Below are 12225 nucleotides of genomic sequence, written 5' to 3'. Positions count from 1 at the left end.
TCAAGCACGATTTTGAAAATAGGGCTCATTTTGTCAAAACAATAAATTGACACAACCACACCCTACAACACCTCAGATCTTCTGCAAAATGAAACACTTCACAACACAATCAAAACCCTATTTTGTCACCACACGGCTCATAGGATCTGATTATGTTTGAACCAGTCACACACTGCTGGGCTCAATCTAAAACACTTTTCTACTTTTCTAATGATATAGTCGGGGGTGTGATGGTTTCAGAGATATTGAATCTCAAAGTGTTGCCAGAGAGTGTCTAACATGGTGACTTCAGGATTGGATGTCAGCTTTTTGCAGATGATGTAGCTCTGCTGGTGTCATCAGAACCGCTCATTGGGATGGTTTGCAGCCATGTGTGAAGTACCTGGGAGTTTTAGGTGGGCAATGAAGGAGAGAATAAGATCATTATGTGTCCGAAATGAGTTTCCTTCGCAGAGTGGCTGGGCTTACCGATGAGGGCCTTAAAAGGGTGAGGATCCTGGACAATTGGGAAGTAGCTCAGGGCGGGATCACAGTTCATTAGCTTTGAATGGAGTCAGTTTAGACAGTTTGGACATCCGGTAAAGATGTTTCCTGGACGCCTCCTTCTGGAGGTTCTCTGGGCAGAACTGGGAGAACACAGGGTAGACCAAACTGGAGGGACTGCGTACCTCATCTGGCCTGGAAAGACCTCGGAATCCCACAGGTGCAGCTGAGGGCTGTGGCTGGGGAGAGGTAGCCTCAGCCTGCTGCCATCTCGATCCAGACCTGGATGTTGTTGTATTTTACCACAGGTACAATGCATAGCATTTGAAACAAGAAAACAAGTGGCAGTAAATAAACATCAGTAAAAATATAGCAAATACAATAGATAAACTAGAATGGCACTCGGAGAGCGCAGACCTCCACCAAGGTACGTGACTTTAAAAACAGATCACAGCTCACAGCTGGCGGTACCGTGAGGTGATCAGCTTGTTATTAACACGGTGTGTTTCCGTGAAACGTATCGGCAGATGCCTCTCTCATTCAGCAGCCTTGTTATGTCTGTATAACGTTACACTACGTTGTCTGTCATCTGTCATCCACTTTTTTCTTTCTCACCGCGGACGTACAGCAGCTCCCACCGCACCTTGATGTCTCGCCACACATCCACACACGTAGCTCTCTGCTTTCAGAAGAAGGCGGGGTCATGCGTCATCAACGCATCATCAGTTACACTGCGCATGTGTTATACCCTGTGGTCTTAATGCTCAGGCTGATCGGAATCTTTCGAAAAATTCCTGAATCCGGATCATGATCCAGATCGCCACCAAAATCGAAGGGATTGTTCATTGAGCCACACTCCACCCCTCCAAAACATTCATTCAAATGCATCGCAAACTTTTGGAGTAATGCTGCTAACAGACAAACAGACAGACAGACAGACAGATACACAGACAAACCTAAGAAAACACAACATCCTTCCAAGGCGCTTGGCCTTGGCGGAGGTAATAAATCTATTGAAAATTAAAATAAAAAATGTATGAAAAGAGAACATTAAAAATAAAGTAAAACGATACTGAGGCAAGATTAATGCAAATAGTAATTTTGAAATGAAATAGTCAGCTGCATATTACTGCTTATCATTAACAATGGCTTTCAACACCATTCTCTAGATAATGGTCTTTACGATGGTCCTATTAGACCGATTTATTCTTCTTTGCATCTGAAAAGCCTCTTCTTGTTTATCTTTTGTTGTCACGGGTATTTTTCTATGTGATGACATATTACTTGATTTCATATCATATATTAAGCATTTGCACGTCATACATACTGTATTGCAGTAACAGCCCTTTACCGATGAGTACAATATGCAAACAACATGTACTCTTCACTGGGCTGAGCAGCTGAAGGTCTGGTTCGGTTTGAGTTTTTTTTTTTCAAACTCCGCCCGTTGAATATGGCATTTTTACGGTACATGATCTTGATTGAATTCAGACATGAATATAAATGCAGTGGTTCTAACTTCTTCAAAATGTACTCTTTCTTCTTTGTGAGAACAAAAACTGGATCTGTTCAAGGTTGGTTTTCCGTGTTTGGCTCGCACCGGGGTCAGGCTTTCTCCGATGATAGTCTGAGTGTTTTGTTCATTTAGTTGGATATTTTAATAGTATCGAGCAGCACTGGAAAGACATGTAGTTTACACGTTTTAAAGGGAAAATGGAGTGCAAATGTTATGAATAGCCCTAATGTGTACACCACTTTCATTGAAATATGAAAGCACAGAACACCCACTCAGAGATGAAATTGGTAAATAGCACTCGCCCAAAATCTCCGAATGGACTACTGGTTCAGGGCCTCAAGGACTCAATTATATTTTCAAGGTTGATGAAAAAAATATTTTCTTAAAAGGCAATCCATTATTTTGAATGTGAAGGAAACTCTGCTAACAGACTGTATCAGATTCTATCTTTCATATGCATATTTCTCTCAGCGTTCTGATTGCTGCTCTGCATACTGCATCCTCCTTAATTTCTCCTCTTCTAATTTGCTTCATTTGAACGTATTAATTCAATCATCCAACCTTTTTCAACACTGCTTATCCTGTACAGGGTCCCAGGGGTCTGGAGCACATCCCAGCATGCACCGGGAAAAAGGCAGTACATTTAATCAGTGTTATGTAATTATTCAGTAGGCCCGAGTGTTTCTCACTGGCCTCTGGCCTGTTTTTAGTAGCAGGGTCATTCGCTGCTTTATTGACTTGATGGGTTGATGATGTGGTGGAACTGCAAAACATTAGAAGCATAATTTTATATGATCATAGTTGTCAAAAGTTGACATGGTGAACAGTAACTGCTGCTGCGCTTTTTAGGACAGCCGCGTGTCATGATAACGCATTTTAGGCTTTTTGCACATCATTCACGCCACGTCGTTACCGTGAAACGGTCGCGGTTATGTTTAGGCAACAAAACTACGGTAACAGCCGCAGTTAGGTTAAGTCAACAATACCACTTCGGTTTAGGAAAAACATCAAGGTGGGGCTTCAAATAAGTACATAAACTAAGTAAAATACGTACGTAAATGACGTAACATAAGTACGGAAATTACACTCTCCTGGTTGAAAGTCCTGTGTTTGTTGGACCCATCCACTTAGGAGTTTTTAGAAAGAAGTAGGTGGCAAATAGAAACACCGTTGAAACGGTAAATGACGTATTTCAGCTAATAAATTAGCTAGTTCAACCTAGGGATGTATTCTAGTCAGTGCTCAGCAAGTCAGCATCCAATTCAATTTATATAGGGATTATTACCAATAATAAATGAATAATGAATAAATATTTGCTTGGGTTTAAATTATTTTAAGGACATTCCTATTTTTTGCTCCAATTACTACCAAAACACATAGTTCCTTACAGCAAACTGGAACTTATGAACCCATAAAATAAAGCATAACCCACTGCGACAGCTGCAGTTGCTGCAATGAGCTGGATTGAGGAAGTGAGAAGCTGATGTGCTAAATCAGACAATCCACTTTTTGTCCTTGATTCTCAGTGAAAGAAACAAAAAAAAAAGAGAGAAATGGCATACCACAAAGATGTGAGAATTCCATGATCACACAGCAGTAGACTTCATTCAGGGCTGGACTCAGTATGTACTCTGTTGGTATGCAGCGTGGGCCAGCATGCTGATTGGCAGGTTGATTATCGTGGGACGGGGGAAAAACATGCCTGCATGCGAGCTGACACTGTGCAGCCCGGGTGGGTGAGCTTTAACCGCTGGCTGGAGGTGCAGAGGTGTGCCAGCTGCTGCACCTGTCAGGTTAATTGGCTCAGGACACGTTAAAGCTCGTTCGCTGACACACTTTCATGTGTGTGGTCATCCAGACTGAGGAAAGACTGTTTTCTGTTTTGTGTGTTTTAAAAATGGGCAGACTGTTGGGGAAAATGTATTTGTCTCTTGACTGGAAAGACGCACACGCTTATTTGCTGTCTTAGTGCAATAAGAAGATAGATACCAATCTTGAGTTGAGAACAGAGCCGGAGTCGGGATATTTTTCAGCCTACCTTAGCATAAAGACTAGAAGCAAGGGGTAAATCGCCGGCTCTGTCTGAATTTCAAAAATACACCTACAAAGGGCCCTTGTTGAAGGGGCGGCAGGCAGTATATTTTTGGCATCATTGGGCAAAAATTCCATAATAACCTTTCAGCATATTGTAATTCAAGTGTTCTGAGAGAAAACTAGACTTCTGCTCCTCATGGCTCTGTTTTCAGGCTTTAAAAAATCTAGCCCGTGACGGAGGACTTTGACCAATCACAGGTCATTTCAGAGAGAGAGTGTTCCTATTGGCTGTGCTACGTCTGGTGGGCGGTGCTTGGTAGTTCCTCAACTTGATCTCAACATGGCTGCCAGGTCACAAACTTCCTCATTTTACAGATAAACAGCACACTACAAGATGATTCTGAAAACATTTGAGGAGAGAAATCTTCACCTCTGGTGTCCACCTCATAACCACGTTGCAGCTACGGTGTTCAACTGGGACCATTTTGGGACCAGGGACACGTCTCCTGCCGACCTACGCTCGATCACGCGGTCCTCTTCAAGCAGTTCTTATGGTACGTGTCCACCGGGGCGTTTTTTATCACGAGGGCACGCGCCGCTTCCCAGCATTGGACGCTTGGAGGGCTGCCACTAGACACAACACACTCGGCACCTGATTGGACGAACGCTTTCCCTCCGTAGGCTGCTGCTCCCAGCTTTCAAACCAGAAACAATATGGAGGCTCGGTTGGAAACTTTCTTCTCTTAGTTCACGAAAATTGTTCACTGAAATGTGTTTCTGAAAATATTTGAGGCGAGAAATAAGCATCTGTCTCCATTTTGTCTTTATTTTGGATCGACAACGTTTATTTCAAAAGATTCTCAGGAGTCTCGACAGGCGGCGAGTCGCGTCAGACGCCTGTGAATATGCATAAAGTAGACTAGCCCTCAACTTTATGCAAATGAGGAACGGCCGTTGTGACGCTCCGTCTCTCGGATCGCGCCGCCACGCTACCAGAATGCATTGCACGGCTGCTTACATAGACAATGAATGGGAAGCGTGGAAAGGACAGATCCTGTGGACACGGACCGTTAGTCATGGCTGACCTCATCAAACATCACACACAACTGTGCAGTAGCATAACGGCATAACTTCTTCATGAGCAAGTGAATTCCTATGACTCAAAGTTCCCACGGATGAATCATCTGTCGATTTTGTTTGGGGGTATATCACGGCAGGGTTCTCAGCACTTGCCTCCCTCTTACTCCAGTATTCATGTCAATGCTTTTTAAGCTACATGTCTGGACCTGCATCGGAACACAAATGCATCGGTTTCATGTGTCAATCAATCGTCGGCATGCCAATAGTACACTCCTCTTCAGATTGAAGGGAAGCATCACGCGGTCATCTGCATACAAAGTCATCATCACAACCTGTCACAGACCGACAGTGAAATCCTAGCTCCACTAATGGCCATTCAACAGATCCTCTATACTCATGCATATAACTGGTGGTGGTGTTCGAGCTTCTCGGCTACATCGCTGCGAATCGTCCCTCTGATTTGATCTGTTGTCCGGTCACAGCTGACCGGCATTTCAGTCACGTCATCTGGTCAGACTAATTTATTCAGATCATTACAAGCAATTCATAGCATATTTCGGCTCATTGCTAATTAGGTTTATGTTTATTTGTTTCACACATATAAAATGACAATAAAATACAATTCCCATGGAAGAAATGTAAAATATGTGTGAGGGTGTGGTAGAAACCTATAATGGCTTATATAAGAAACCACACCCAAAGGACATACAGTAGGTAAAAATAACTATCGTGACAAAAATCACAAGTACATTTTAGACACTTGTGTTCAAAACATTTCACATATAGAAATATAGTGTAAAGTGTAGAAGCAAAGTTCAAACGAAACAAAAAAAATATAAAGAAGCAGCAGTAATCGCCATAGTTACAGTTACTAAGAGTGATAATTTATTCCCAAATTATATGTTTTTGTCAGCAGAGCATTTCTAAGTTTTTTTTTATACATAGGCAACGACACAGAGGAATTCATTAAATGGACATTTTCATTCCATAAAATAACTCCACAAAATCTGATAGAAAACTGACCATGGGATGCTTTATACAAAGGAAGATGAGGATTCTCAGCCTGTCTGGTTGGGTAATTATGGAATTGAGAGTTGTTAACAAAATAATACCTAAAACTGTTAGGTAAATCTGCTCCCATATACCTCGCCTTAAAGACAAATGTACAGGTTTGAAGAATGTTGATGTCAAATATAGTCAATAACTGTATCTAAAAAAAAAAAGTGGTGTACTTGGTGTAGTAGCATTTTAAAAAGTTGCTAATCTAATAAACTGTTTCTGTAGCAGCAATATTCTTTTCAGATAAGTCGGAAAAGTACTTGCCAAACAATATTAGAGTAAGTTTTTTCTTTTTTTTTTCTGAAAAGCACTTTGTAACCTTGATTAGAAAAGTGCTATATAAATAAAGTGTATTATTATATTATTATTATAAGTTAAATATGGATAAATTAGCTATAATATAATGTTAACAGACATGTATTGTGGGCAAAAGCTCTTATTTTTCTCAGAATCCCAAGAGATTTGTTGACTTTATTGCAGACAAAACCAACCTGATTTCTCCAAGATAGTTTGTCATCTATCAGAATACCTAAGACTATGTGTTGTCTAGAACTCAATTTATGTGTTCTGCTGATTACTACATCTTCATGGTTTATTTTGCAAATGCTCATATTCATTGTATTTTGGTAAGTGGTTTAAATCATCATATTCTAATAGATGCTTTCATTTTATTATCATCTGCTAATCGCTACATTTTCAATACGTCTACACTCACTATTCATAGCTTAGGTGATTAGATGGTCCATCGTGACCTCTCTATTGCTCTTCTCTATCATGACCCTCGTGTGAGAGCAGTGAAGAGAAGTGGCCACGAGCCAGCCAGTGGGGCAAGCTCACATGCACAAACATGCACTTAAAGCATGCGCAGCTGACCTGGCTAAAAAAGCTTGGATTACAACACACAGAGACTTCATTCTCCGCTCAGGTAGACATTACTCCTCTATATCTTTACATAGAAAATAGTTGGATGCTGCTACATTCATGCTCTGGATATCGAATTTAGTACCTTTAAGTCTGTGTTGTTTGTTTTTATTGTTGTAGCACTTTTACCGAGTTAAATTAAGGAACATGAACTGAATTGTTTTTGCAGTATGACCTATAGTAGTGACCGAAATACCAGGATATCTCAACATCCGCTGCTTCTGACCATTATTTTTTTAATCCGTCTCATATCAGTCCACCAACTTTATGGAAGCACAATACTTAATAGCCGGAGTATCCCTTTAATAATATATTAACATTCGTATAATAACACATTTACCATTATCTGAAGTTGTATGATCTAAGTTATTGTTTTGAATATGTTTCATAATATGCATATTCCAGAGACAATCGGTGAAGTTTTGTTTGTCTGATCAGCCCAATCTAACCAAATGGCGTTATGAATGACACAGCAATTTGCTAAGTCATTTTGCGTGCAATAACAACACTGTTCTTGCTTTTGGCTTGTCATTTCACGCCATGTAGTCTGTACTGACTGCAGTGTAAACACGTCCTTGTGAATATGCTACACTCAGAGCCGGAGATGTAAAATAATGAGCGACGCTCAGAGCAATTAAGGAACAGCAAGTGACGCTGTATAAAAAAAGTGAGAAAGACTGCTTATGGTGGGCAGGAGGGGGGTTGGATGGGTCAAAAACAAACACAGGATTGACACGACAAATTACCTTAAAATGGCATGCTATTTATATGCCTCCCCGTGAGATCAGGTTGGCCTGATACTCAATGTTTGTATGATACATACTGTAAAAAAGAGGTTTATAGTTGATCACACTGTGAAAAATACAATGTGGCAATACAGGTTTCTATGCTGCAACTGAAAAAAGTAGGTTTAGTTTAGTTTAGAGAGCTTTATGTCCTCAAAGAGGCAATTTGTGTTACAATGCAAAGTACAGGTAGGTAGACACAGGGACACGTCACAAAAAAACTACATAGAACAAATATAAAACAGCAACAACAACACACTGCATCAGCCATCACAGCATCCAAGGTAATTCAAATCATGAATAAATAAATACATATACTATCCCCCCCCATGCTAAACCCATGAATAGATACATGTATTACACCTCACCAGTAAGGCTACCACATCTTATTTAATTGTGTTATTGCCGTTGGTTTTCTCTGTACCTGGGGTCAGAATGTAGTGGCTGAAACTGTACTACTAGTGGATGGGAATGATAGGGGGTAAGATCATGCCGACAACGCCGAAATAAAGAGATGTCACAGATGTCTCTTGAAATTACTGGTTCTGTAACCACGATTTGTAAAACTCACTTCATTATGTAAAAAAAAATATTTGATAAATGTTCAGTGCATTAGGTTGAGTACTGTGTCAGAGTTGTACTTTACAGTATAAAAGGAGACCAGCATTAAGCAATGCAAACAATGGGGGCGGCTTAGGCTCAGGTAGAGTAGCGGGTCATCCACTAATCATAATATCAGTTGTCCGATCCCCGGCTCCTCCACATGTCAAAGTGTCGTTGGCCAAGATACTGAACCCCAAATTGCTCCTGAAGGCTGTGCCATTGGTGTGGATGTGTGTGACTGATTAGATTTGAATTTGATGAGCAGGTTGGCACCTTGCATGGCAGCCTCTGCCATGAGTGTATGAATGTATGTGTGAATTGGTAAATGCTGACATTTAGTTTGAAGCACTGTCAGTGGTTGGAAGACAAGAAAGGCGCTATATAAATGCTAGTCCATTTACCATTACCATATTACCATTACCATATTAGCTTACACAAAGTCAGATCCAGAAACATGATGACTGCAAACTTCTTTTCTTCAAAGAATGGCCAACACACTAAAAGATCAACTCCACCATCTAGTTGCACCGAACTTCCCCCAGGAAGGACAACCCCCGATGTAAAAGCTACAAATAGCTTGATGTGACTCAGACTACCTAGACCAGGGGTCAGCAACCTTTACTATCAAAAGAGTCATTTTAGGCCAAAAATATATATATATATATATATATATATCTGTCTGGAGCCGCAAAACATTTGAGCATTGTAATGAAGGTAACACAGCCTATTAAGTCTAATGCAGTGAGGGCCCAAGTTCAAATTAGAGGCAGGACATTGAAGAAACATCTCAGGACATTTGGCTGGAAGCTGCTGCTGGCATTTCAGCAAATCCAGTGTGCTTGTTCTGGAAATGTCTTTCAATTACTTTTTTTGTTGTGGAATCTGTCCACAAACTTTTAAATTCTCTATTTTCCTCCAAGACTTTTCTTTTTTGGGATTTGGAATCCATGACTAGCCTATTGAGCTATTGAGGTTCGGCAAAATTAGAGAATAAGGCACCAGGCCGTAGATGACGCACATTTTGGTTGACTGAAATGATAAAATGAAAAAAATCAGATTTTTACAACTGGAGAATGTAAGAATCATTGTTGACCTACAAGAATGATAAATGAAAATGTTAAAAAATAACCGGTATTCATTTCCATTCATTTTTTAAAATATCCACGGGGAGTCACTGGAGAGGGGCTAAAGAGCCACATGTGGCTCCGAGCCGCAAGTTGCTGACCCCTGACCTAGACTAATACAATTTAAACAAAGAAAACAGTAGGCAAAATGGATAAAAGAGAAAAAAAAGTTGGCATTGTGTTCCGTCCCAACTCACAACCCCGATGCAGTCACACTGAGTTGGGAATGAAGTCCAGGATTCCCTGTCAGAGTTAGCAAAACAATGTTCCACCATGGGCGTGGCCAGGCCAGCTGTGAAGTTGACGGGAGCAAAGGTACAGCAGGCATGCACTGCTGACTGTAACGCTCTGTCCACACAGGGAACATCATCAGCGCGTGGCGGCTGCGGAATCTGTTGTTTTTTATTTCGGTGTCCATGTTAACAGGTTAGAGTAGCCAGACAGCCCGCGTGAGCAGCGCGACTCACGCTCGGCTGCATGTCAGCTGCGTCTCTTCCAGAGATTCGAGGTCTCGCCTATTTTTAGCGGAAGCCGCGCACGGTTCACAGCAACAACAGACAATGAAGTACAGGGTTTTAATTGTGGATTATTACTATTATTTACAAATGCCACACGCTTCTTAACCCTGGTTCTGTCTAAAATAAACATAAATGACATTTATAATTAAATGAAATGGCCATTGTGAAAGTCAAACTCTATGTAGAAAGAAAGGGCTGGCAGCAGCAGCAGAAACGCTGCTGGTGTGGACAACCCACGCGAGGGACACGCAGCAGTTCAGCGAGGCAGTCGCCATGCGCTGCTCACGCGGGCGGTCTGGACGGGTTGTTAAGCAGGGGGGATGAAGGCTGGCCGTGGACACGAAGCTGGCAGCGGTGATCATCACGACAAAAGGAGACTGAACCGATGCTTCATTATGAACACTCTGATGAACACGTTGTACAATCTGGAGATTGTACAACGTGCTCATCAGAGAGATCATTTATGAGTAACAAATAAATGTGTTAGTTAAAAGAGTTACTCCACCAGGAACTAAGCAGAGTGTTAACATCAGTAACACACACACACACACACACACACACACATTGACGGCACATAAATAAAGCCTGTTTCCAGCTGCAGTTTAACCCCTGGGCTGGTACCTCCCCATTAACAACATGGCCTCCTGTGGGCTCTTTACTAAAAACCTTATGACCATCTTACTCTGTTTTTATCTCACTTTCTATTCATTGCCCTCCATTTCTCTTATTGTTTCTTTCATTATGTTTAAACAAATTTAACTCCCTGCCTCTATTCCAGTTACATCCTGCTTTGCATTCTACTCAACTCACTGCCACTGTCCAGTCTAACCGCACACCGAGCGGCTCCACCGCGGCAGCTGCGCGGCTCAGTGCCTTGCTTAAGGGGCACACTGACCCCGGTTGATGAGCTGAGAGTCATTTACTTTCTCCACTACAAAGGTTAAAAGGTAACGGTAACAACGGCTGAATTCAAAATGAATTCTTCAATAGAGTGTGGTGGTAGTAGTAGAACGTTTGTTAAGATCACGCGTCCCTTGACCTGGGAGATGTCTAGACTCTGTGGAATTTGTTCTCCCACCAGCACAAGAGGCCATGCTGAGATAGAGAGAGATAGAGAGAGAGAGAGAGAGAGAGAGAAATAAAGGAGGAAAACAAAGAAAGTACTCATTCACATCAGAAAAGGTGAATTGAATTCTAGCAGGTAGAGAGATCTCTATCTCTGCCTGAAGACGTGGTCTGGCTTGGTTAGGACTACTAGGCTACTGACTGGCATTCAGAGGCCTTTTCATTTTGTAGAAGAACACATACAACACGCAATGGACAACCAGCTGAATATTGGGAACACAATGAACATTAATCTTAAAAGGGACTCAATGTAAGAATCAGAAATTGTTTGTTAAAAGCGACACCTGTGGCCGTTAAGTCAACGAAAGTCAGCGTCCTGTTGCTCGCGCTTGTGCTCGCTCTAAATAGACATGCATCGGTCAAAGCAGTGAGGTGACACACGTCAGCTAAAACCACAATATCACTCTATATTTCACCCGCTTGGCAGTAATGTTAGCTGACCAGACGAAGGTCTCTCCATGAATCGATGCTGATACTGTGTTTTCCTGCTTCAGCCTCCCGACCGCGGTCAGAAGGAACAGGGGAGACACCGGAGTTTTGGTCGGAGACGATAAGGTTACTTGTTACAGCAGGAAACGACACGGGAAACCTCTGTTGTTCCGGAGGAGCTGCAGCATTTATTTCTGCAAAAACGTCCACTGTACATTCACTAGATATTCTCAGAGCTAAACTAACTCTTCTGTAGTGTGTAGTGTGCGTGTATGCACGTGAGAGGTTGAGCGAGAGAGCGAGAACGGGCGAGGTGTGTGAGTGAAGAGTTAACACTGTTTTGCAAGACGGGCTTCACTAGATATAACTTTGCGGTTTTGGTGCTTCCGTGTAGTTTTTGTTGGAACAGTGTAGCCACACACGCAAGCGTGCATGGGACACCGACCCCTTTAACAAGACTAAGAGTCTACAGTCATGATATTGGACTAAATTTCAAACTGCAAGTCACTAATTACTGCTGTCACAGATTTAACCTTTTGGCTTGCTCC

The 12225-nt window shown here is 41.8% G+C and overlaps 1 long non-coding RNA gene across 1 annotated transcript in view; it reads left to right on the top strand.

Moving 5' to 3' along the window:
* The window catches only part of LOC141777783 (uncharacterized), a 230563-nt gene that overhangs the window by 53571 nt on the left and 164767 nt on the right, over window positions 1–12225 (top strand). The window lies entirely within an intron of this gene.

This window comes from Sebastes fasciatus, chromosome 11 (assembly GCF_043250625.1).
Source record: "Sebastes fasciatus isolate fSebFas1 chromosome 11, fSebFas1.pri, whole genome shotgun sequence".
Classification (NCBI taxonomy): domain Eukaryota; kingdom Metazoa; phylum Chordata; class Actinopteri; order Perciformes; family Sebastidae; genus Sebastes; species Sebastes fasciatus.
This window is presented reverse-complemented; position numbering and strand designations above follow the sequence as displayed.